Consider the following 25,825-nt stretch of genomic DNA (forward strand, 5'->3'; position numbering starts at 1 on the left):
CACCCTGGTACTGGGGCAGGGAGCTTGGGCTCTGCTGGCAGCGTGACGCACAGTCTATTTGGAAATTGTGGCTGGACCTGGCTCTGTTGAGCCCAGCTGCAACTGGGCCGGCAGGCTCACTGCTTGTCCTGGGATGCCCTTGCCAACCTCCCACTGCCCACCTTCTATGGGTGAGCCCGAGGAGGGTCAGCATGGGCTCTGGAAAGGGGAAAGACAGGCGGGAGTATGCCAAACCCCTCACTCAGCCTCCCCAGAGGGAAGACAGGGCTTCTTGTTCCAACATGCAGAGTGATACATTTTCAAAGGGCGGGGCTGTGGTCATAGACAACACTCCCCCAAGTTGTTTGGCCCCAGGACCTCCCACCTTTTTAAAAAACACAGACCACCTTGAGGGACTAGTGTTCCACAGAGTAGTTTTTGGCAAATGCTGTCATGGAGAATGTTGTGTACCCATTTCACAGAGGTGCGTACTAAGGAGACGAGGGTGTTCGCGAGGTGACATGGGGCTGGGGCTGTCACCCTTACAGCAGGTCCCCTCCCTTGAGGGCATACCCAGGGAAGTTGAGCAGGCCCCACCTTACCGGCGGGGGGTAGGGGGAGCAACTGCACCCAGCAGGGCCTCTGCCAGGGAAGGTGACACAGGATGGGGGCAGGAAGGAGATGGGAAATCTCCAAAGCTGGGGAACCATCGGAAACTTTTGAGGTGCCTCTGTCGCCTGATATTTATAGTGGTGCCCAGGAGCGCAGAAATAATTACACCTCAGTTCCTGCCTCCCTAACAAGGCCCCTCTCAGATTCAGGGCGAACAGGATATTTTTTCCTTGGCTTTTTTTTAAGGAGTGAATATTAGCAGTGGATTGACAGTGTTTCCTGTTCACAGCCTTCCTGCTCCCCAGGAGCAGGGGCAGCAGAGCCCCTGGGCGCAGGGCCACCCACCCCGGCCCAGGAGGCACCAGGGATTTGGGAGGGCTGGGAGGGGCCCGGAGGACCCAATGGGCTGCCCCTGGGCCAGGCATTAGACGTGAGGAAGACATGGCTTCTGCCCAACAGGCTCAGAAATGGTGACAGTGGAAGGTGGTCTGCGCCACTGAAATGGTGACAGAAGGTTCCGGAGGCTCTGTTGGAGAAGCACGGAATGAGCCTCTCCTTTCTCCTCCATTCCACCAAATGCCCCTCCCCATTCACTGACCTCCTAGGCAGTCGGGACATTACCCCAGAATACTGGTCTTACTGCAGCCAGTGCCTGGGCGTCTCCAGGAGGGGGCCCACATTCATCCATGACGGGTGCTGCTCTAGGCCTTGGGAGGATGCTGAGAACCAAACACAAGCTCTCTGCCCTTGTGACACTTCCAGACTCAGCAGGGGGATGGGGGGAGAGACCCAAAGAGACCAGATGGGCTGCCTTGTTCCACTGTTCCACGGTCTGAGTCCCCAAAGACACTCCCCTGTAAACCAAGGCTCCTGTGGTTTTCCCATTTAGTAACTGGCTTGTACTAGGAGCCACAGGTCCAGGGCACTGTATAGGAGGCAGGGGGACACAGCCCCTGGCCCGAGGAATAAGCCAGACACACATGTTGTTCAAATTTTTTTTTCTGGAGGTTTTACTTGAATTTTGTTTTGCTATTCTCAATTTTCTCTGGAGCCTGGGCGATAGCTGGCTGATGGAGGCAGGTGTCTAGACATGCTCCCTGGGCCTGATGCTCTGGTGGGGGCAAGGCTTGAAGGCAGTGGGGAGAGGCTGGTGATGGCCAGGTACAGGGCAGGTGGGAGTGACAAGCGACCAGTGAGCAGATCAGCTCCCAGGGCCAGTGGCCGAGCTCAGGTCCCCTCTAGGAAGCCTTCCCCGGCCTGCCCCAGACCCGGGGCCGTCCTAGCTGTGAGCACACTAGGCTGCAGTCTGGGTCACTGGTTTGGCTTCCCTGGGTGAGCGTGCTCCTGGCGGAGACTTTTATTTCTCCAGCCCTGGCACCTAGTACAGTCTGCACAGAGTAGGTGCTCAATGGGGAAAAGAAAAAGTCAAGGTCCAGAGTGTCTCCTGGGGGTTGGGCACAGTTTGGGGTCTACTCCCAAACCCTCTGGGAACAACAGTGACTGATTCACAGGCAAACGGATATGGAGCCCAGACTCAGGGAGAAGGCCACATGGCTGCCCCGTGTCCCCTAGGGCAGGGGAGACACACACTGGGAGAGGATAGGAGACGGAAGGCTCCTGACAAGAGAGGGTGGAGTAGGACAGCTGGGGAGGAGAGAGCAGCAGGGCTGCTCTGGGTGCCACACTGCACAGGTGTGCGCTCCTGTGAGGACTCCATCTGCAAGTGTCATACCCTGCCACATGCCTCGTGCTGGACCCACCCACGCCCATCTTAGGCTCGGGGAGCCTTCTGTGGGATCAAGATAATAGCCTGTCCATTCATGGAGGCAGGACAGGGTCTACCCGGGTCCACAGCCAAGGTTCTACAGCTGGGCACCATCCCACTCCCTGCCAGCGCCACGCCTGGGGTCACAGAGCAGGACTCCAGAAAGAGGTCAGGTGGGGGGGAATGCACTTGGCAAGGTGGGCCACCCCCCCCACCTGCAGACTTTCCCTAAGCCTGCACCCCTTCCCTGATTGGCATCCCCCCAAGACTCCACACCCCCTGTCCTTCTAAGAGGAAGGCAAACTAGAGGGGCTGAGATCAGGGTGTTCATACCAAGCGCCTCAAATGGCACGTGCAGGAACCCACCCTAAGCCTGCCCACTCCCTCCTCGCCACTTCTTCCTGATGGCCCCCTCACTTGGCACAGAGGGTGTGGCCAGGGTTTCAGACATCATCCAGGCCAACTGCTCAGGGTGGGGAGACCGAAGCCCAGGGGGGAAGTGACTTACCTGACATCACGCAGCAAGCGAGTGAGAGGACACCCTGGCCCCCACTCCAGCGCGGGGCCCAGTCCCGCCCTTTCCAGGTGCTGCTTGCTCTCCCAGGTGCAAGGAGAGAAGCTACAGCAGCCTTTGGGTAAGACAGGTGACTCCGGAATTGGTCCTGGGTACTGGGATACGCTCTCACCCCGCGGAAGTGTGTTTGAGTGAGGCAGCCAGGTTAGCTGTGCCCCCCTGCCTGTCTGTCCTCTCTGTGGTGGCAAGTAGCAGACCATCACTGTCACAGCCATGCTCACCTGCAGCTAGTCCCGGATTCATAAACTGAGCTTGTCCCTGGGGACATCTGTCGAGTGTAAACCAGACCCATGGGTCTGTGTGGCTGGTGAAGCTGCACATATATCTCCATGTCCGTGCACACACGTGCGCACATGCATGCATACACATGCACACAAACACACGCCTGTCACCTGTCCCAATGATGGTGTAAGGGGTAAAGACTCCTGCCAAGTGCCAACTGCGGTGGACGCCTGTGTGCGCCCCTGAGCCTGTTGGTGTTGCACACAGAGGTGATGTGTGTGTCTAGGCTTGGGGAGGGGAGGGTGTCTTGTGGTCAGAGCCCTTTCCCAGCCCCCAGTTAACTATCCACAAGACCATGCACGTGAGGCAGGCACTGGGGTGTATCCATGAGGTCTGGGGTTCCTCAGGAGGGGAGGAGAGGCTCCTGGAGGTTCTGGCTGGGTTTCCAAGCCTTGGGCAGAGGGAGAAGCCTTCCTGGCGCGGAAGCCTCTGCGTAGATGCCCTCATTACATCACCGACATCCCCGCACTGAGCCCGCCTCCCTTAGGAGAGGTACTTCTCCAGACGCCTCCCGAGCAGGACCCAGCGCCTTCCGGTGGGAGCAGCAGAAGCGGCAGGCCGCTCCTGCGCTGCACTGGCAGGACAGAGCTGGGCAAAGGGGGATTCCAGACCCAAAGCGAGGCGCAGCTGCTGGAGGAGGGGAGCGAAGGGGCCGCGAGAGAGTGCAGGGGCTGCCTGCCGCTCCAGCAGAAGAGGGGTTAAATGCGGGATCAGCTGTTGTGCCGTCGTTCCGGATTCTCTTCCCTCAGTGCCGTGCAGGGCTCTGTTTGATGTTGGAGTACGCTAGGGACTCCCCCTCCCACCACTACACACGCGCGCACACGCGCACACTCACACGCACACGCACCACTCTTTGCAGACACGGCTCCAGTGGCTCCAAAGTGACTGTCTCTCTCCCTCATCCATTCTCTCGCGCATCTCTCCTCTCTTGCCATATTCTCGCGCGCGCTCTCCAGCATCCCCGCCCGGGCAGGGGAGCACCGGGCAGAGGCGCGCCGCTTCCCTTTCTATGCCTCCCTCTTAAAGAGCGTCGCGCGGGGGAGGGGAGGGCCGGAGGAGGAAGACGAGGAGGAGGGAGAGGAGCAGGAGGAGAGAGACCGCGAGGGCGCCTGAGGCACGGCGCGCGCACACAAGGAGGGACGCGCGGAGGGTGCGAGCCGCGCAGCGAGCGCAGATCCGCCTCGGGCCGCCGGCGCCCCTGCCGCCCCATGCTGTGCTCCATGGCGAACTCGGGCTGCCTCCTGCTGTCCAACTCCGGCAGCATGCTCCCGCACTCCGTGCCCTGCCCGCCAGCCTTCCTCTACCTCCAACAGGTAAGCGCCCCCGGCCCGGCGGCGCACGTGCTTTGGCCCCGCGCCGCTGCCCACGCCGCACTTGACCGCCGCCTCGCTGCTACCTCCGAGGCCCCGCCGCGCGCCCAGCGTCATGGCGCTGGAGGGGGTGGGGGGGCTGCACCCCTGCGCAGCGGCGGCACGGGGGTCCCTCGGCCGCGGGGCGGGGGCGGGGTGGGGGCGGGGCGGGAGGGAAGAGGGCGCGGCGCTGGGCGGGGGGCCAGAGTTTGGGGCGTCACTAGCAACTTTTCCGAAGGCGCGGGAGGGGGCGGCGGCCAGAGTCTCAGGGGAAGCCGGAGGGGAGGGGGCGGGGGCCCTTGGCGCCTGGGTCACTTTGGGGAACTTCAAGCCGCTTCACGGGGGAAGGGAGCGGGACCCCTTCCCCAGGAAAGCCAAGGGGCCGTATGGAGGCTGTGGCGGGGGCGCGGAGCTGCGCTGCAGCAGGGACCGACCGCGCCGGGCCTCGGGGGAGAAGGCCGTCCGCCTGGTGGGGCTGGCACCGAGTGAGGCCCGAGCTCCCGCCTGCCGGCCAGGGAGAAGGCTAGAACCAGACTTTGCCATCTGCGGTGCTGTGCGAGGGGTCAGACTAGCGAGGAGGCAGGAAGGTAAACATCTCTGAGTCCCCAAATCCTCAGGACGCCTGGGGAGGGGGGTGCGCGCAGAACATCCGCTGCCACCTGCTGGCCTGTGACTGGGGCGGGGGTCCTGCGATCCCACCCAATGCGGAGTCAGTGCGGTCCGCGGCCTGCACTGGGGATGGAGGGGGACTCCCACGCCTCCCCCAGGTCCCTCAGCCTCTCCCAGCTGCGGTCCCCGGCGCCAGCTTGGCCAGAGCCGGCCGGGCCGCGGCACTCCGCCTCACCCGCCCCAGCTTCCTACACCTCTGGGCTGCCCTCCCTCAGGGCGCCAAGGCCCCTTCTTCTCTTTTCAAACCTGCACCCAGGTGGCAAGCCTCTGCTGGGGCCTCCAGGAGAGGGGTGGCTGCCTGGGGAGGCCTGAGGCTCCATGGGGAAGAGGGTGAGACTGGGCCTGCCCAGCCCTGACAGTGGGCTGTCATAGGATCAGGTCAGTGCCCTGGGCTAAGTGTGGGTAAGATGGGTGAGGGGTGCCCACCCCAGGACCAGCAGTCAGAGTCAGGCTAGGCCCCATATGTAAGTAAGCGTGCCCCCCCGTGCCGTGAACGCACTGAAAGGAGGACACCAGAAGTGTGTATGGGGTTTCTTGTCATTTGCACCCCTTGGGCTCTCAAGGGGGCCGAGAAAGAGGGAGCCGTGGGAGGTGGTTCAGGGAGGAGTTGTGGGTGCTGCAGAGAAGCACAGGGCCCCAAGGCAGCCACCTGGGCTTTGGGGGGGCTCAACTGGCCCCTCACCAGGGGTCCTGCAGCAATAATTGTCAAATGTGTAGCAGCTTCAGAGGAAGGGACAGAAACTGCGAAGCAGTCCACAGCGGAGGGCAGCTAGAAGCTGCCTGGGGCTCCTTGATCTCCCATCCCCAAGACCACCCGTGATGCCTGGGCAGTGCTGGACGCAGCCCAGTGGCAGCCAGAGCCACCAAGGGGCCCCCAGACCCACAGGCAGGAAGTGCGCTCAGCCCAGGCCATGGCCGACTTCTGAAATTTCAGGTCATCACAGAATCTCTGGCTGTCGGGCTGGACCTCGGAGGTCACTTTTCAGCGCTTCCCAAATTTCCACGAACACATGAATCACCTGGGATCTCTGGGGTGGGGCAGAGAGCACCTGCATTTCAGAAGCTCCCAGGTGAAGCCAGTGCTATGTATCCCTTGGGGTAGCCGGGAGCTGCCCCCCCTCACCCCCTCACCTGTACACAGAGCAGGAATGCCCTGCGCAGCAGGGAGTGGGGCTCCAGGGTGGGTAGCACAGCATAGAATTCAGAGTGAGAGTTCTGGGCTGGAAACTAATGCACAGCTTATTAGAGTGTCGTCTTGGGTAAGTCACTTCACCTCTCTGAACCTCAGTCTCTTCCTCTGAGAAAGAGGGCCAACAGGATACCACCCTCCCAGGCTATATGTGAGGGTTAAATGGAGAAGCAGAGTCCAGCCTGCCCAAAATGCCAAACATAGGCACTGTGTTGGAGTTAGCCAGTGTCCATTGCGGGGTGAATCTACCAACATGACCCATGGGGAAGGCAACCTGGTTTCTCCAGGGCTGAGTGAGTGTGCCCCTGACTGGTAGTTTTTGGCGCTTTCTATAGGGGCAGCAGGAAGATAACATCAGACGAGCCATACCCCATCCCGAACCGGTGTCAACCAGGGGTAGAATTGTTTCTGGAAGAACCAGCATGTGCCCATTGCGGCAGGCTTTGAAGCACCCAGCTCCCTGCCCTCTCCTGCAGCTGTTCTGCAGGGCAGCTGTGCGCCTTAAAAGGTGAAGATGGGGTTAGAACACAGCTGCTTCCTGGCTGTCTGTGGGTGCATGCTTTACAGGAACACCCACGGCTCTGGTGGTCCAGGGCCAGTACACAACAAATAATGACACCCAGGGTTCAAGACCCCACTCCCCGAAACCTCCTTTGGAGTAAGACAGAGCCCACGGGCATGCTTGGAAGTGGGGACCATGTCAGGAGGGGTGGCGCTGGGGCTGTGCCTACCGAAATCAGAGCCAGCCTTGTAACGCAGGGGAGTGCAGGCCCCACGCACAAACTTATGCACGAGTGAGTGTTGGTGCCATATGCGGCTATATATTCAGTCTAAACAGCACAATTGATAACAGGAGCAGGAGCAAAAAAAAGACGTGAAATCAAGCAAGACAGAGACGTAGTTGGAGACGCATTGAAATGCAGCATTGAAACAGGCAAGCTCCTTCCAATACAGTCCTACAAACTGGGAATTAAAAAATAAGACCTCAGCCTACAGGATCCCACCGTTCTCGCTACTGAAGTGTTAACCTTTTCTGGCTGCTGTGGGCTGCATCCCAAGTGGGCCGGGGGACGGGCCATGTCCGCTCAGAACCACAGCCGCTCCGTGATTAATTAGGGGGGCTTTTTGTTCAACGTCCATCTCTCCCCTCCCAGCAGTGGTGATGATAACTTCCATGCTTCTGTCCTGGGGATGACTTGGGTTCACCTGATGCCAGGAAGGTGCCAGCTGTGTTTTGGGCTCTAGTATTTATGGAGAGCACGTCAGTGGTGGCCCTGGGCCCCCTCAGACCTGGCCTTGGCTTCGCACCTGCTCAGCCAGCCGCCAGGAGGCCCCCTTATGACGGCTGCTGGGGTTTTGCTCTTTGTGGGTGTCTTGGCTTTGTCTTGGGCGGCCCAATCCTTGGCCTGTCCACATATGCTGCCCTTCAGGCCCTGGGTGGGCACAGAAAGGCCGTTGTCCCTGGTGGGTTGCTGCCAGCGAGAGGTGGAGCCGATACTGGTCACCCTTTAGATCAGGAAAGGACTGATCTGAAGACCCAAAACTTAAGGAAGACTCCTGGGCACCCCCATCTGGGTGCAGTTGTACATAATGAGAGGAAAAACACCCGAGCCCACAAAATGGGATTTTGTCCCAGCGATTACTTTATTCTTAAACTGCAGTGTCCTATGAAAGAGAATCTCATTGCTACATCCAACTGCAAGGCTGCTAAATCACTCTGGGGGAGAGAGATGTACATGTTTGAAGTACGGTGAAAAGGAGCGTTCATGGCCGAGAGGAAGGGACTGGGCTGGCAGGACCCTGGCTGGGCCAAGAGGGATGGGGCCGTGGGGCAACTGAGGACAGGGGCCTTCCTGAGGGCATGTTGTGAGTGACACGGGCCTTCCTGAGGGGGTGTTGTGAGTCCCATTGATTTCCCTTACATTCACGTACTTGATGGAGGTTAAGTCACGGATAGTCTTGGTTGCCATGGTAAACATGGCCCATCACCAGAAGGCTCCACTGGGGATGCGGTTTTCCCATCGGCTTCACAGTGGTGAGGCGGATTCCTTCGTGGCGGAGTTGGTAAAGGAGCGTGTTCCCTGGGGGGAGTGGAACCCTCAGCCCCACAGCAGGGCCAGGGAATTCTAGGGTCTGTTTTGAGATTCATTAGGGAACTCTGCTCTAATTAATAACAATTAGCAAAGCTGCTAATCATGGGAATTTTTAATAAGGATTAATTACTGTCACAAACTTAGCACTGCTTCTTATACCTTCCGTGAGCTCTTGGTGGAGCCTCTGTTCCCTCGGCTGTTGACGTGCCACCCGCAGGTTCAGTGTGATTCAGGTACCCCATCTGAGATGCGCCGGGTCTGGAATGCCACCTGCTCGCTCATGGTGACACAGCGTGGGTCACTTACGGGTTCACAGTCAGCAGGGAAGGGGACAGGTACAGGACAGTAACCTGTCTCCTCTTGTTTGCCGAAGTATTTTGGTGTCGAGGTCTGGTCTGTTGCTGGAGCCATAGCCTAAGAGTTATCTGGAGAATTTAATCAGGCACATCATTGAGGTCAGATGATGCTCATTCTAAATTGATCCCACCTGGGAGTTCTGAGCCCTCACTTCTGGGCATCGTTGGGGACAGAGGAGAGCACTGTCCTGGCTGCCCATGCCTTGAGACTTCCTTACAGATGAAATCACTTCACCCTGACGTTGTTTGGTTACTGAAGTAACTCTTTTCTATCTTTTCTGGGGGTTCTTCACCAATGTTTGCTCCTTGGCAGCTCACGCTGAGGGTTATCCCTGGGAGTGTACATCTACATATTATGGTTGGGGAACCTGAGCCACAGAGAGGTTAGGTAACATGTGAAATCATAAAGCTATTGAGCAGCAAAGTCTGGATTCAAACCCAGGCCGTCAGACTTTGGAATCAGGCATTTGGTCTGTCTCACACTCTGATTAAGAGTGTCATAGCAAGGGTTCAGGAAACTCCGTTCTCCTCCCAACGCATTTTTCAGCCATCTGCAAAAGAAAACGTCAATTAAGTGCAGCCTTCATGTGCCTTGAACACCTTCTTGGCTTTTCTGCAGATCTTTAGCCTGGGTCTTCCCCCTCTTACACCCCAACACATGGCGATGTTTAGGAAACCCCTGATGGGCTGGGAAAGTCACGGTTGCTTGTCTTGGAAACCTGTGTGGGGGGAGAGTGGGTTGCTCTGAAGAGCAGGGAGCAGGGAGCTTTGCCTGCCTGGACGTATGCGAACTGATGAAAACGGGAAGGTGCTGCCCGCGGGAGCTGGGCAAGGAGGAAATTAAGTGCTGGGCGTGGACCGAGGGCCTCTCAGCAGAGTACTGCCGGGATTCTCTGTGATCAGACCCCGTGGCACACGAAGCCTGCAGAGGGCCCAATAGCCCCGAACCTCAGACTTCGCGAGGTGTCTCTGTCCAGAGTCGGGGGTATGGGGGGCCGGGAACAGGCCTAGTGGGATTCCCCATGCATCCTGAGCCAAGGGCAGGGGTTGGGGTTGGTCGGGGCAGCCACGGGGGCTTCAGTGGGTGGGGAGTGGCTGGACTGTGTCTTGTCTGGGCCGCGTTTGTAGGGTTTTCTGACTCATCAAGGAGACCAGCATCTTTTGCGTGGCTGTGGCTGAGCAGTCTAAAGTTCCGTTCCCTGGAATCACTCTCCTCCTCCCCGGCGACAGGCATGGAGGGTTTGGGATGGAGAGGCAGTGCTGGTGGGACACAGAAGGTTCATCCTGTCCCTGTCCCCACTGAGGACCTGGCAGTGCCCAGCCCCCTTCCCTGGCCGGCGTGTGGGCAGAGGCACTAGACCCAAGGGCCAAGCCCACAGCCAGTTGGCGTGCTGAGGGGGTTACTAGAGGGCAGGGGAGGGCACTGAGGACAGGCAAAGAATGTGCCTGCTTGCTGCTTCTCCTTCCCACCCTGGCACCAGGGCACCTACTGCCCCCAGACCCACAGGGCAGGTGGCCAGGCCACGAAGACAATCGGTGTCCTTGGTGGAAGCAGGGAGATCCCAGCCCAAGTGCCCTCTGCCTCCTGTCCCCTGATCCTGGGGACAGCAGCCCAGAGGTGGCTTGGAGCAGAGTATCGGGTTCCTGGGGGAGGGCTGGACACGGCAAGACCGTGAGAAGGGCTGTGGCTTTGGGCCAGCTTTGGAGGCGCCTGGCACCCAAGTCAGTGCAGGCCGGCCGGCCTGGCTCCAGGGCCAAAGAGCAGACAGCCCTGTGGGCAGGACAGCTGAAGAGGTTGCAACTCCTGGCAGTGTGGGGTCAAGTGGCAGGCTCGGGGGCCCTGTGCGACCAGGGAAGGGGAGGCTGGTTGACCTTGACCCTGGCCCTGGGAAGCAGCAACTACATTTTGGGCCCACAGGTCTGTCTGCAGAGGGTGCTCCTCCCCATCCTGGGCCAGCTCAGCCACGCTGACAGTGCTGAGAGCCCCGGGGACTCCCCAGCAATGAGGACGTGCACGGGGTCCCCCTCCGCTTGGCTTTTCTTCCCCTGGGCACCTTTCTGGGGTCTCACCTTCGCTTTTCCTTTCGCCTTCTGATTTGTGCTGCCCCGAGTGTTTTCCCTGCTCTTCCGCCTCCCCTCTTCTTCCCCTGCCTACTCTCTCTGTCTCCCACATTCATTTCCCCTGCTTCTCCCCTGCACCGCCTCTTCACTGCCCCTCCAGCCCTGCCTCGTCCACTCCCCTGGCTCTGGCTACAGCCTGGCCAGCCACTGCCCAGCGGTTACTGGGCTTCACCAGGGGCTGTGCGTGGATCATAAGGAGCATTTACTCGGGATCAGCAGAACCAGCTCCTGCCTTTTGTGCAGCCAGTGCAGCGGAGACATGGCCCTTGGCGTCAGGAGCCCACTGGGGGGTTGGGCAGGATCTGGAAGGAAAGCCAGACTGGCAGGGACTGGGCGCTGGGCAGGAGGTCTGGGTGCTCGGCTGGGCTGCTCGTGGACGTTGGCCTCGGCAAGCCAGCCGGGCCCAGCCCACCTGGAAGCAGTGGGTTCCCCAGGCTGCAGCAGAGACTGGCAGACAAGCCTCGTGCCCCCAGGCCGTCCCCTGGTGGGGTCCTGAATATCTTAGGGGATGGGCGGCAGAGGAGGAGGCCAGGAGGTGGAGGACCGTCCGTGCGCAGAGGTCAGCAGGCCACAGTGTTTACCCAGCAGCTGCTTGTGCTGGCACCGCAGTAGGCACTGGGTCAGGAATAGAGACAGAAGGTCCCTGTCCTGTCCATCCTCTGGCTTCAGGCCCAACTCAGCCACAGGAAATGGGTGCCAAGGGCAGCGGCACGTCTGTCCCCTCCCTGCCATGAGGGCGTGTCCAGGGCCACCCCGATAGCAGGAAGAGAAGGGCACTGGGGTCATCCCTTCCAGGGCTTCTGTGTCCCGGCCTCCCGGGCAGGGTTTTGCATTTCCCTCCCTTTCCATTTAGAGTGTGGAGGGTCCCTGCCTGCCCTCCAGGCCGCCCCCGCCTCATCTCCTGTAGCCCAGGCCTTCCAGGGCAGCCTCATAGTCACCCTGAGCAGTGCCACCCGAGTGGGCCACGGTTCAGGCATGCCGGAGTGGACATCTCCGGGCCAAAGTCTCCAGTGAGTCATCTCCCAGCGGTTCACTGCGGGGAGGTGTGTCCTGGGAGCAGGGGACACCTGGCACAGGCAGCGTGGCCCCAGACAGGATGGAGACGCTTCATCACGCCTCTTGGAGCCAGTGCAGTCAGGCCACCTGGCCCCATGGAGGGCGGACCCCAGATTCTCATCCCCAGTGATGCTGAAAGTGAACTGTTCCCAAGAATTGATCCCACACCAACTCACCTCTGGGAATGGGCGCAGGCCCTGCAATGTCAGAAGTGTTCGTGCGTGTGTGGCTGGAGGGTGATAGGGAAAGAAGGGACAGGGCCCTCTGAATCTTCCTGTCCCGGGCCCCCAGGCAGCCAGCTGTGTGGCCTGGCATACACTCTGGGCCCTTGGAGCTTTGTGTGCTCATCTGCAGAGGGGCACAGATACACAAACGGGAGTTGCCAGGGCTGTGGCCCCACCGACATGGTGAGGAAACTCCTGGCAGTGCCCGCCTAGCCATGTGTGTGATGATGCTGGTTATGCCTATCCCCTTGGAGTTCCACCCTAGTTGGGGGTTGGGGGTCGGGGGAGGGGGTGCAGCAGAAAGTAAGCAGACAAGGAGATCGTCCAGTGTGGTGAGAAGTGTGAAGGGAGGAGGGGAGGGGCCAGGGACAGCACCTTTGGAGGTGGTGTCACCTGGTCAGGGACGTCCCCCTTGGGGAGAGGAAGCTGCGGAGGCACGTTCCAAGCAGAGGGAGAAGCCACAGACGGGTGCATGTGGCCTGGTCCACCGCCATCAGCCCAGGAGGAGGACAGGCCACTGCTCTCAAGGACTTAGTTTCATTTAGACAAATGTTACCTGAGCCTACTCCATGTCAAGATCCATAATACAAGGGCAGGTGCGTGTGTGCACAAGTATGTGTGATGTGTGTGCACCTGAGAGTGTGCACATGTATGAGTTGTGAGTGCATGTGTGGGTGTGTGTGTGCACATGTGTGAGCATGAGCATGCACACGTGTGCAAGGGAGCACATGATTATGGACTTGGGTGCACGTGAGCAAGTTCATGTGTGAGAGCATGCATGTGTGTTGAGTGTGTGCAGTTTAGCACAAGTGTGCAGACATGTGAGTGTTCAGGTGTGCTTGTGTGCGCATACATGTGGTTGTGTGTTGTGTGTGTGCGTGTGAGTGTGCACATACATGCAAGTGTGCATACATATGAGTGTGCAGGTATGCACATATGTGCACATGTCTGGACATGTGCACAAGTGTGTGTATAAGTGTATACATGTGTGTGAGTGTGTGGTGGTACATGTGTGGTTGTGTGCACATATGTACACGTGTGAGTGTGTACAGTTGTGTGTGAGTGTGTGCAGTTGTGTGAGTGTGTGCAGTTGTGTGTGTGGGTGTGTGCATGCTTGTGTTGGGGAAGAGAGAGGAGACCTGGGTGAGGATGCCCAGGAAGCTGACCACCTATGTTGGGGAACTTCTCCCTGGGATGTTTCCCTGGCCCACCACCTCTGCTCAAGGCCCCCTGGCCACCAGAGGGGCAGTGTGTTCCCCGTTCTGGGCCGGGGGTCACCCTCATTTTCCTTTATTTCTCCCGGTGTAGATGAGCAAGGTGGGGCTTCAGAGGGAATTTGGCATGAAATTAAGGGCAACTACAAGGAAAGAGGCGAAGAAATAGAAGAGTGAGGAGCCACAGGGGCTCCGACTGATGGTGGCGCTGAAGTTACTGGTCACCAGCTGTGGTGGACGTGCCCCCTCCCTGGCCACACCCCTGCCCCTCAGTCAGAGTGGACCCTCTGGGGCAGCTCAGCCTCAGCAGGTGGGGTGTGCAAAACTCTGTGTGCGGTATGGGGTGGGGTCTTAAGATGATGCCCACAGAAACCATCCTCATAGAAGGTAGACGCTGTAAAAATGAATGCCATCTCAGGCTACACACTGAGGCACGATGGGGAAAGAATCAGGAGGATCTAAGTCCTGGTCACACCTCTACCCAACCTGCCGTTCACATCACCTCTGGGCCTCGTCCCGTGTCAGTAAGTGAGCAGACGGGACCAGATCGGCACTGACCAAACCTGCTGCAGACCACAGTCGCCAGGGACTTAGCAGTGGAGGATGTGGGCATGAGAATTTTGTTTGGTTCTTGTTGCTGTAGCTGCTGTCAAGTTGGCCCCTGACTCTTGGGGACCCCATGCACAAAGAAAAGAAATGTCCTGCACCATCTGCATGATTGATTATGGATTGGACTGTTGTGATCCATAGGATTTTCATAGGCTGATTTTCGGAAGGAGATTGCCAGGCCTTTCTTCCTAGTCTGTCTTAGTCTGGAAGCTCTGCTGAAACCTGTTCAGCATCCTAGCAACACACAAGCCTCCACGGACAGAGGGGTGGTGGCCGCACACGAGGTGCATTGACCAGGAATCGAACCTACGTCTCCTGCATGGAAAGTGAGGATTCTTCCCCTGAACCACCACTGTGTCTTGTTCAGTTCTAGGTGTTGTATTTTCAGGGAGTAGGCGCAGAGATACTGCCAAACCCCAGTGTGTTTGGGGGGGTGGGTAATTAGGAAGATCAGCTATAGACATCGGGCATGTTTAGCCAGGATCTCTGCTGATCGTCATTGAAAGTCTGCAGGTTGGCACCTGAGAGGAAACAGACTGGTGCCACCCAGCTGCACAGAGCAGGACAGGACTAGAGGTGGAAGTGGGCAGTAGGCCAAATCTCAAAGGAAGCACATTGCTAACTATAATCCCCCAGGTTTAGCATTGGTTGTCTTGTGAGGTGGTAAGTTCCTCGTCACTAGAGGAATTCAACAGAAGCTAGCTGGCTCTCTGCCCGAGAAGCTCTAAGACCAATGCTCTCCAGTAGAAATACAGTGCCAGCCACATGAGAAAGCTTGCATTTTCTAGTAGCCACCTTAAAAAAAAGGTAAAAAGCAGATGAAATAAATTTTAATAATACATCTTGTTTAACCCAACATACCCAGAATATTATCATTCTAACATGGGATCAATACAGTTTAAATTATCAGTGGGATCATTTGCATCCTTGATTTTGTTCTAAGTCTTTGAAATCTGGTGTGGATGTTACACTTTCAGTTCACGTCTTTGCGGGCCCACCTCATCTTAGCCGCTTGATAGCCACACGTGGCTGCGGTTAACGTATGAGGCAGGTCTGGGACGTTGGCATCACCACGGAAGGTTCTGTTAGACGGTGTGACTCTACAGCCTCGATACCCAAAGTCTGGTCTGCGGGCCAGCAGCACCGGGAGCCTGGCCAGAAGTACAGGCCCCCCCCCAGACCTCCCTCCATCACAGGCGAGCCTTGCGAGGCAGGGGGTCGCGCTTTCTGAACCTGCATTGGAGCATGGTCTGTTTGGGGAGGGGGGCACAGTGGACCAGGTGGCCTCTGAGATCCCTCTCATGGTCACGGGTCTCAGAGACCCCAGCACCTACACAAGACAGCTGGGGGCTTATCTTAGCGTCAGTCTGCGGACGAAGGGTTCCCCAATCCATGGCAGAGTGGGAAAACTAAGAATATGGGGTAATTTTTTCATAAAGATAAATCTTTCCTTTTTTTGTGTTAGAAAGTCCGTTTTAGTTCAAATCCACCAGCCACTCCTTGGAAACCCTATGGGGCAGTTCTGCTCCATCCTATAGGGTCGCTATAAGTCAGAGCCAACTGAACAGCAATGAGTTTTTATTATTTTACACTTAATAGCAGTTTGGGACCGGACCAGCCATGTTTCAAGTCCTCAGAAGCCGCATGTGGCCAGTGGTGGCCATGGTGCACAGTGCAGGTCTGGGAAGGCTTCTTGGGCCAGCTGAGCTCTGGCCAGTTGTGGGGGGCTCAGACTTGGGGCAGGCAGGTCCCTGGGTAAGACTGTTCCAGATGAGGCAGCGGCTTACATGGAAAGACAGAATTGGGTGGGTTCAGGGTGGGGGTTCCTGGAGCTGCTGGTACACGGAGGACAAGGATGTGGGTGATGATAGGGATGTTTCGGGAGCTCAGCTGAGAGATTCTGACTTTTTATTAGCAGGCAATAGGGAGCCATGCAAAGTCTTTGAGCAGGATCTGCCTATAGGGAAGATTAACCTGGGATGGAAAAGCTACAGACCAGGGAACAGCCAGGACAAGGGCTTGGGCAAAAGACAGAGAGGCCTGACCTGGGGCAGGCAGTAGGGTTGCAAGAGGGGCAAATATGGACAGTTTTGCGGACAAGGTGTCCCCTAAACAGCTAGACCAAGGAAAGAAGGGTGGATGTGGAATCAGGAGTTCCTGGCTTGAGGTTGGTGCCGATGTGTGGTAGGCAGGCTGCCTCTGCTGACCCTGGCAGTGGTGGCCAAGGCCCTGACTGCCTCGCAACCCTCAGCCTCATGAGTCCCTGGACCCCTGGCTCCTTGGTGGAGAAAGGCCTCCCCTTGCCCTAGCCCAGGGGCCCCCCTGCAGACCCCAGGCAGGGCTGGGTGCCCCTGGAGGGCATACCTCCACGTCCTGTTCCCTCCTCTGGCCACCTCCCCATCCTGTCTCGCTGGACCCAGCAAAGGCCCCAACCAGATGGCGCATCCAGCTGTGTTCTTCACCTGTTGTCCAGCTGACATCTGGTCTGAGCCTGCCCCTCTGGATCCCACCACCCTTCCCTGGCCAGACCCTATATAACAAGCTCCAAGCACTGGCACTCATTTGTAAAGTAGACAGATGACAAGCACTCAAGATACCCCCACTCTGGAGGTGGGGGGGCTCCCCACACCCCATTCACTCCAGCATAAACACCTGGCAAGGCAGGTGCACTAACAGAGGACCAGGTTAGGGGGCAGGGGGCCTCCCCAAGTGTCTTCTGGGTGGACAGTGAGGGGCCAGGAGCACCTGTGGAGGATGTGAGAAGTCACAGGTGGAGGACTTGTCGGCTCACCTCTGCACCACCTGAGAGGGCCTCAAGGATGAAGGGACTAGGGTGATTCCGACCACGTGGTCTGGCGGAGAAGACAGATCCAAAAGGAGGGTGCTCAGGTGGATGAGGAGTGGAAGCAGGGGACTACCTGAAGTGGGTGGAGCTCGCACTTGCTTACCTGGACAGGAGGCTGCGTGGCCCTCGGCAGGCAGCACTGGCCTCCTCCCTTTGTCCTGGCTGTGCCTCCCACTCGCCGTTCCCCAGATACCACCCGGCCTGATCTCTCACCTCCCTTGAGACTGCTGAAATCGCCCTTTCTCACGAGACCTTCGTTTAGAGCCAGCCACCCCAGCACGCTGTTTCTAACTCGCGCCCTTCCCGGCAGCATTTCTCTTCACTGCCCTTGTTGATGGTTGACATCAGCTTTACTTGTTTATCTGCTTCCGTTTGTCTGCTCCCTCTCTACAAGACTTTTTGTCTACTTTGTTCACTGCTGTTTCTCCAGAGCCTAGAACAGAGCCTGGCACATAGTAGATGCTCAGTGAACATTCTCTGGCGCTTCCAGGTGGTGCAGATGGTGAATGTGCTTATCTGCTAACCAAGAGGTCAGAGGTTCAAATTCACTCAAAGGTGTCTTGGAAGAAAGGCCTGGCAGCTACCCCCCAAAACATCAGCCATTGCAAACCCCGTGGAGCACAGTTCTACTCTGACACACATGGGGTCGCCACGAGTTGGAATTGATCCGATGGCACTGGTGTTTTTGGTTTGGGGTTTTTTGTTTTTTTGTTTTTATTGGCACAGTGTTTCACTCTGTTGTATATAGGGTCCCCGTGAGTCAGAACCGACTCAACAGCACCTAACAACAACAACAACAACAACAATGTGGAGTCCTGATGGTGCAGCGGTTAAGAGCTATAGCTGCTAACCAAAAGGTCAGCAGTTCGAATCCACCAGCCACTCCTTGGAAACCCTATGGGGCAGTTCTACTCGGTCCTGTAGGGTGGCTGTGAGTCAGAATGGACTCAGCAGCAATGGGTTTTTTATTCACGCGAGGAGGCCCTGGCACTCCCTTCCTTTGGCAGCCTTGATAAGCAGAGTTCATGGTTTCCTTTCTTACCCTCTGCCCCCCGCCCCGCACCCCAGCAGGCACCCCATACCCAGCCACGTGCCAGTGGCCGTGGGGTGACAAGTGCCTGAGTGGCCCATGGGATGACAGGGATTGGGGCAGTCTCTTTTATCACAGCCCCGTGGGGGCTTCAAGGCTCAAGGGAAAGAATGTTCTATGGGGAAAGGCAAATGGGTTCCTACCTTCCACCCCCTTTTCCTCTTTCTTGCTTCCTTAAACAGCGTAACTGATATCTGTGATTCTTCCTTTTTTATTGAAATGTAATTCACATACCGTAGAATTTACCCTTCGAGAGTATACAATTTTGTGGTTTTTAATATATTCTCCAGGTTGTGCAGCTGTCACTTCTGTCTAGTTGCAGAACTTTTTCACAACCCCAAAGGAGACCCTATACCCACTAACAGTCACTTCCCATTCTTCCCACCGCAGACATAAAAAAACAAAAAAAGTTGCCATCCAGTTGGTTCTGACTTACGGCGACCCCATGTGTGTCAGAGGAGAACCGTGCTCCATAGCCTTTTCGATGGCTGAGTTTTTGGAAGTAGATCACTAGGACTTTCTTGAGGTGCCTCTGGGTGGCCTCAAACCTCCAAATTTTCGGTTAGCAGTCCAGCTCGGGAAACCCTGGTGGCATAGTGGTGAAGTGCTATGGCTGCTAACCAAAGGATTGGCAGTTCAGATCCGCCAGGTGCTCCTTGGAAACTCTATGGGGCAGTTCTACTCTGTCCTATAGGGTCTCTATGAGTTGGAATCGACTCGACAGCACTGGGTTTGGTTTTTTTTTTAGTCCAACTCGTTCACCATTTGCACCACCCAGGGGCTCCCCCTCAGCCTAGGTCAACCACCAATCTTCTCTTGGTCTCTCTGGATTTGCCTGTTTTGGGCATTTCGTACACATGGGATCACACAGCACAGGGCCCTTGTGTCTGTCCACCTCTGTCCTTGGACAGGGCAGTGAGCCAGACTGCCGCATTGGGAAAGGAGACTCTGACCTCAGAGGGCTTGCAGGCCAGAGTGGGCAGTCAGGCTTCTTGGTCCTGGGCTACCTGTGACCTGGAGAGGCATTTGCTCAGCTGTCCCTTAGGGGAGCCTTGTGGGAGAGGCTTGGCCCCCCCCAATCCTGCACACGAGGGGTGAGTGGGGTAGAGAAGAAGAGAATGATTCCACATTCAGCATGGTGCCGGAGTAGGGGGGGATTCCTAAACTTTCTCAATTTGGTTTCCTTATTGCTACCCTGAGTTGCTAGGTGGTACAAATAGTTAAGTGCTACTAATAAAATATTTGGCAGTTGAAACCCACCCAGACGTGCCTCAGAAGAAAGGCCTGGAAATATGCCTCCATAAGATCACAGCCATTGAAAACCCCACAGAGCATAGTTATACTGACACTCACGGGGTCGCCTTGAATCAGAATTGAGTCAGCAGCAGCTGGCTTGATTTGGTTTATTGCTACCCTAGCTTCTCGACCTGAACCTTGCCCCTGCCTCAGGGAAAGATTGGACCTCTTGTTTCTCTGAGTAGTCCCAGATCACGGGAGATGATGGCCGCCCCACCCTGACATCTGAGAGCAGGAGGGGTCTCAGTGCAGAGCCGAGCTCCTCGGGGCTCAAACCACGGTGTAAGAACAACACCTGGACTCACCTGGTCTCTGGGTTCCAGCACTGACCTGCATGGGACTTTGCTGGGAGCTGGGGAGGGCCTGGTTGGCACATTCAAAGGTCCCTGGGGTCCAGGGCAGCCTGGGGGAGTGTGGACATGTGTTCCGTGCATGGTTTCATTCAGGGCAGGTATGTTTGGCTGCATGTCTGAAACTGACGCCCATGGCTAAGGACCTGTAAGTACAGTGTGGGTTAGAGCCCCTGCTGGCATGCCTGCCCTGGGCACATGTGCCTGTGTGACCTGGGGCTATGCCGGGCACTCATGATTGTACACCAGCATGGAGAAACAGATGAGCTAGGAGAGTAGACAGCAAGTGGCCTACAGCCCCAAGCGGGAGCCTGGCAGAGGGAACGATGGGGCTCTGTCCCTGCTGGGCCACCTTGGCCATTCTGGTCCCTAAGGCTGGAAGTGGCCAGAGCCTCCCCGTAAAGAGTTGATGGAACCTTCTGTTGTCTGGAAGGCCTGTCTTTAGCCCCCTCAGCAGTGGGAAAATGGAAACTGGGTCTTGGGGAGCAGACAGGCCACTCTGCCTCTCACTTGCACAGCAACCCCGGGCACTTCCCCATTCTGAACCTTGGTTTCCTCCTATGTCAGTGGGGATAACTGTGCCTGTTGTGGGGGCATAGGAGGAACAATCACACAACACAACTCCAGTGGCTGGCCCAAACCAGGGGTTGAGTCTGTTGCTTAAGGCTCTGAATGTATTCTATCTGGAAGAGAAATCGCTAAAACAAGGTCACAGTCTTAGGCTGGGTTCTCTAAAGAAGCAAAACCAGTGAAGCATGTATGTATGTATGTATATACATACATACATACATACATACATACATACATACATAGAGAAGAGATTTATCTCAAGGAAATGGCTCATGTGGTTGCTGAGGCTGGCAAGTCCCAAGTCCATGCGTCAAGTGTCAGGCTGGAGGCCTCTTCTGACTCATGTAGCTACAGGGGCTGACAAATCCAAGAGCAGCAGGTCAGAAGGCAGGCTGCTAGCTCATGGGTTGCAGGAGCTGACAAACCCAAGATCAGCAGGTCAGATGGCAGACCGCTGGTTCACAGGCTGCGGAGGCCAACAAATTCTAAGATTGGCAGGCAGTACAAGCAGGCTTCTGGCTCAAGTCCCAAGAACTGGAGATCAAATGATGACATGCCAGGATCCAGAGCAAGGGAGCGAGTTTTACCAGAACATCTATATATATATATATAGGATGCTGGCCACATCCCCCAGGAAATTGTCCTTAAAATGGATTTGTTAGTTACATCAGATCACATCATGGAAGATGATTACATCATTACATAACTGCCAAACCACTGCAAATCATGGCCCAGCCAAGTTGACACACAAACCTAACCATCACAGTCCACCCCTTGACAACTTGGCACCTGTACACATCTCCTTAAACCATACACAGTCTCTAAATAAAGACAATTACAAAGTCATACTTGCACCTAACACGTGACAACTATCATGCATACAACCAAAACACACTAGCCCCACTTAAATTTTATATTTTATAAGTGAAGAAAACAAAAATATTTGATACACACATACAAGGAAGAAATACTCATGACAATTATAGTTCTCATTTCTACAACTGGTCACGGGGTTGTAACTGGTATTTAGAACCATCTTCTTCCACCACCCGTTTCATATTCCCATTACCCTCAGCAAGCACCTAAGCTGGCCATGGTTCTTTGCCTGGTCCAGTGACCCAAACCTTCATTCCGGAAAGATCTGGGCCATTAGTAATCATGTTGGAATTGCTGTAGTTTTCCATTGACTTTAATCACAGGGCATGGTAGTATTACCAGATGCCCTAAGGGATCTCTCCTGTATTCCAGACATACTCTTTTTTACCTCCATTATGCAACATCAATCCAATTTCCCCTTGGTAGTCAGGGTCAATCACATCAGCCAGTATTGTAACTCCCTTCAGAGGCCTAAGGAGCCCAAAGTGGCCAGGTGGCATTCTTACCTTCAGGTCCAATGGAGTCAGTGATGTGTCCCAGGTGGGAGCATAGGGTCTCAGGGACAGGAAGCAAAAATTTTGTGAGTAGCTCACTAGAGGTAATAGTGAGTGGTATGAATCCCATCTGCACCCCTTGATTCCTGGAACCATGAATGCTGGCTATGGGAGAAACAAAGCCATATATTGGACACTGGTTTAGAGAATATACAGCCTCCTGGAGAACGTTGTTACAATGCTGCAGAGTGTTGCTGCCTAGCTGGCACCATAATTGTGTCTTTAGAAGGCCATTCCATCATTCTGTCAAGCCATTTGCTTCAGGATGATGGGGAACATGGTAAGACCAGTGAACTTCGTCAGCATGGACCCATTACCATACTTCATTTGCTGTGAAGTGAGTCCTTTAACCCGAGGTGATGCTGTGTGGGACACCATGACAGTGAATAAGGCATTGCATGCAGCAATGGCAAATCCCTATAATCCCTATCCAGACTAAGTGTCTATCCCAGTAAGAATGCAATGCTGCCCTTTCCACGATGGAAGCATCCAATGTAATCAACCTGCCACCGGGTTGCTGGCTGATCACCTTGAGGAATGGTGCCATATCAGGGGCTCAGTGTTGGTCTCTGCTGATCCAGATTGGTTACTCAGCAGTGGCTGTAGCCAAGTCAGCCTTGGTGAGTGGAAGTCCAAGTTGCTGAGCCCATGCATAACCTCCATCCCTGTCACCATGGCCATTTTGTTCATGAGCCATCAGGCAATGACAGGAGTGGCTGGGAAGAGAGAATGACTGGTTTCCACAGAATGCATAATCCTATCTACTTGATTGCCAAAATTCTCCTCCTCACCATTGCTAAAATGGTGAACATTCACATGAGACACACATATCATCACTTCTTTGGTCCATTCAGAGAAGTCTGTCCATATATCTCTTCCCCATAACTCCTTGTCACCAATTTTCTAAACATGTTTCTTCCAAGTCCCTGACCATCCAGCCACACCATTGACCACAGCCCATGAATCAGTATACAGTCTCACATCTGGCCATTTCTCCTTCCAAGCAAAGTGAACAACCAGGTGCACTTCTCGAAGTTCTGCCCACTGAGAGGATTCCCCTTCACCACTGTCCTTCAGGAAGGTCCCAGAAAGGGGCTGTAGTGCTGACGCTGTCCGCTTTCAAGTGGTGCCTGATTATCACACAGAACCTTCTGTAAATCAGACACGAGTTTTCTCTTCCTCAATCAACCAGTCATAAGGAACTCCCCATGAGACTATAGGTGCAGACTTGAAGAGGGCAGGTAATGTGACAGGAGTGGAGACCATGAGCATTTGGGCCACTTCCTCATGCAACTTACTTGTGCCTTCAGGTCCTGCTCAGGCCCAGTCTTGCATGTACAACCTCAGTTTAATGATGGAGTGCTGCTGTGCAGGTCCGACTTTATCACTTAGTGGGTCAGACAACACCCAGTTCATGATGGGCACCGTAGGCCGCATGGTCACTTGGTGGCCAATAGTTAAGAGTTCAGTCTCTATTAAGGCCCAATAACAAGCCAAAAGCTGTTTCTCAAAAGGATTAGTTATCTGCAGAGGATGGCAGGGCTTTACTCCAGAATCCTAAGGATCTGTGCTGTGATTCACCAGTAGGGATCTGCCAAAGACTCCAAAAAGAACCTGCCACTGACACTTCAAGCACCATTGGATCAGGCAGATCTTATGGCCCAAGTGGCAGAGTGGCTTGCACAGCAGCCTGAGCCTGTTGCAAAGCCTTCTTTTATTCTGGCCCCCACTCAAAACTAGTAGTTGTTCTAGTCACTTGATAAATAGGCCAGAGTAGCACACCCAAATGAGGAATATGATGCCTCCAAAATTCAAAGAGTCCCACCAGGTATTGTGCCTCCTTTTTAGTTGTAGGGGGGACCAGATGTAACAACACTCCACAGCACTGGACTCTTAGAAATTTCACTGAGTGGAAGGCACCTGAATTTTTGTGGGATTATTTCCCACCCTAATATTTTACCAATAAGTTCAGTCATTGACACTTCTTCCTTACTAGGTCCAGTCAGCATAATGTCATCGATGTAATGGACCAGTGTGGAGTCTTGTGGAAGGGAAAGGTGACCAAGGTTCCTGCAGACTAAATTATAACACAGGGATGGAAAGTTGATATACCTCTGAGGTAGGACACTGAAGGCGTATTGCTGGCCTTGCCAGCTAAAGGCAGACTGCTTCTGGTGTTTCTTTGAAACCAGCATCGAGAAAAAGGCATTGGCCAGCTCAGTAGCTGCATACCAAGTACTGGGAGATATATTAATTTGCTCAAGCAATGAAACCACAGTCTGGAACAGCAGCTGCATCTGAGTCGCCACCTGATTATGGTAATCCACTGTCATTCTCCAAGATCCATCAGTTTTTTGCACAGGCCAGCTAGGTAACTACACCACCTTGTCTTTGTTGATTGAGTGCCACCAGTTGGCCCCTACCACCAAGGGGTCCAGTCAGCCCCACTGTAGGTGTTCCTGTTGTTAAATGCTGTTGAGTCAGTTCCGACTCATAGCGATCCTATGTACAACAGAACAAAACACTGCCTGGTCCTGCACCTCTTCACAATCATTGCTATGTTTGAGCCCATTGTTGCAGCCACTGTGTCAATCCATCTTGTTGAGGGTCTTCCTCTTTTTTTGCTGACTCTCTGCTTTACCAGGCATGATGTTCTTCTCCAAGGACTGGTCCCTCCTGATAAGGTGTCCAAAGTATGCGAGATGAAGTCTCACCATCCTCGCTTCTAAGGAGCATTCTGGCTGTACTTCTCCCAAGATAGATGCATTTGTTCTCCCAGTAGTCCGTGGTGTATTCAATATTCTTCGCCAATGCCATTATTCAAAGGCGTCAATTCTTCTTTGGTCTTCCTTATTCATTGTCCAGCTTTCGCTTGCATATGAGCTGATTGAAAACACCATGACTTGAGTCAGGCATACCTTAGTCCTGAAAGTGACCTTTTTCCTTTTTAACACTTTAAAGAGAGGTTTTGCAGCAGATTTGCCCAATGCAATGCATCATTTGATTTCCTGACTGCTACTTCCATGGGTGTTGGTTGTGAATCCAAGTAAAATGAAATCCTTGGCAACTTCATTCTTTTTTCCATTTATCATGATGTTGCTTATTGGTCCAGTTGTGAGGATTTTTGTAGATAGATGTCTTAATTCAGTTAGGGCAGTTCCCACTGTCAAATCTGACTTAGGTAAAATAGCAATCATAGCAGTCTTCAAGGATGCTGGTGCTACCTTCACAAATTCATTCCTCACCATTGTGGTTAGAGATGTGTCCTCTGGGCACTCCATGTATGGGTCTGGGGTTCTAACCTGATAAATCCACTCTAGCATGCCAGTTTCCCTAAGCCTTTGGATACCTTCTACATGTACCAAGGCAGGTCTGGTACTTCAGTTCAATTTAGTGTAGGCTGCTGTGTTATCCATGCTTCAGTGAACCAACCAAATAAACTATTAGATTCTTTCCTAACCTCTCAAGCTGAAACACTGAATGAAAAATCTGTGTTTAGTTGGCCCATATCAATAAACACAGACTGATCCAACTTTATGTTCCCTGCCTCATTATCCCACCCCCTTAACAGCCATTCCCACACATATTCCCCAAGTTTCTGTTTGTATGTGTTAGAAAAGTCATACAGTTCTTTTGGACTGTAGCATACCTCCTTCTGGGTCACACTTAATTCACCCTTTCAGGGTTCACTAGGATTTAAGTCTGGTTATAGGTCTAGAAGCAAAAGCGGGTGAGGGTGGTAGTGGTGGGTCCTAGGGACATTCAGCAATGTCTTGTAAGTCATCAACCTCAGGCGATCCTCCAGGCACCACCCCAGGCGATATCTCAGACAAAGACTCCTCAGGCACAGCAGGGTTAATCTCATCAGATGGAGGTGGAGGGAATAATAGTTTTACTGGGAAGCGTGGCCTAGCAGACAAAGATGGAGTAATCTTTTCAGATGGGAGTAAGAGAGCAGAAGTGTTTCAATGGAATTTAAGGGCTCCGTGTCCCCAGCTTCCTGATTATCTGCCCATATGTCCCCATCCCGAGATTCAGGATCCTGTTTCTTCCCAATCAATGCCGTCACTTTAACTTCAGACACCATTTGAGGTTGTGAATTCAGCTGGCATTGTAACTCAGCCACTCTTATGATAAGACTCTGGATTTAGT

The sequence above is a fragment of the Loxodonta africana genome, chromosome 18, assembly GCF_030014295.1.
Source record: "Loxodonta africana isolate mLoxAfr1 chromosome 18, mLoxAfr1.hap2, whole genome shotgun sequence".
Lineage (NCBI taxonomy): Eukaryota > Metazoa > Chordata > Mammalia > Proboscidea > Elephantidae > Loxodonta > Loxodonta africana.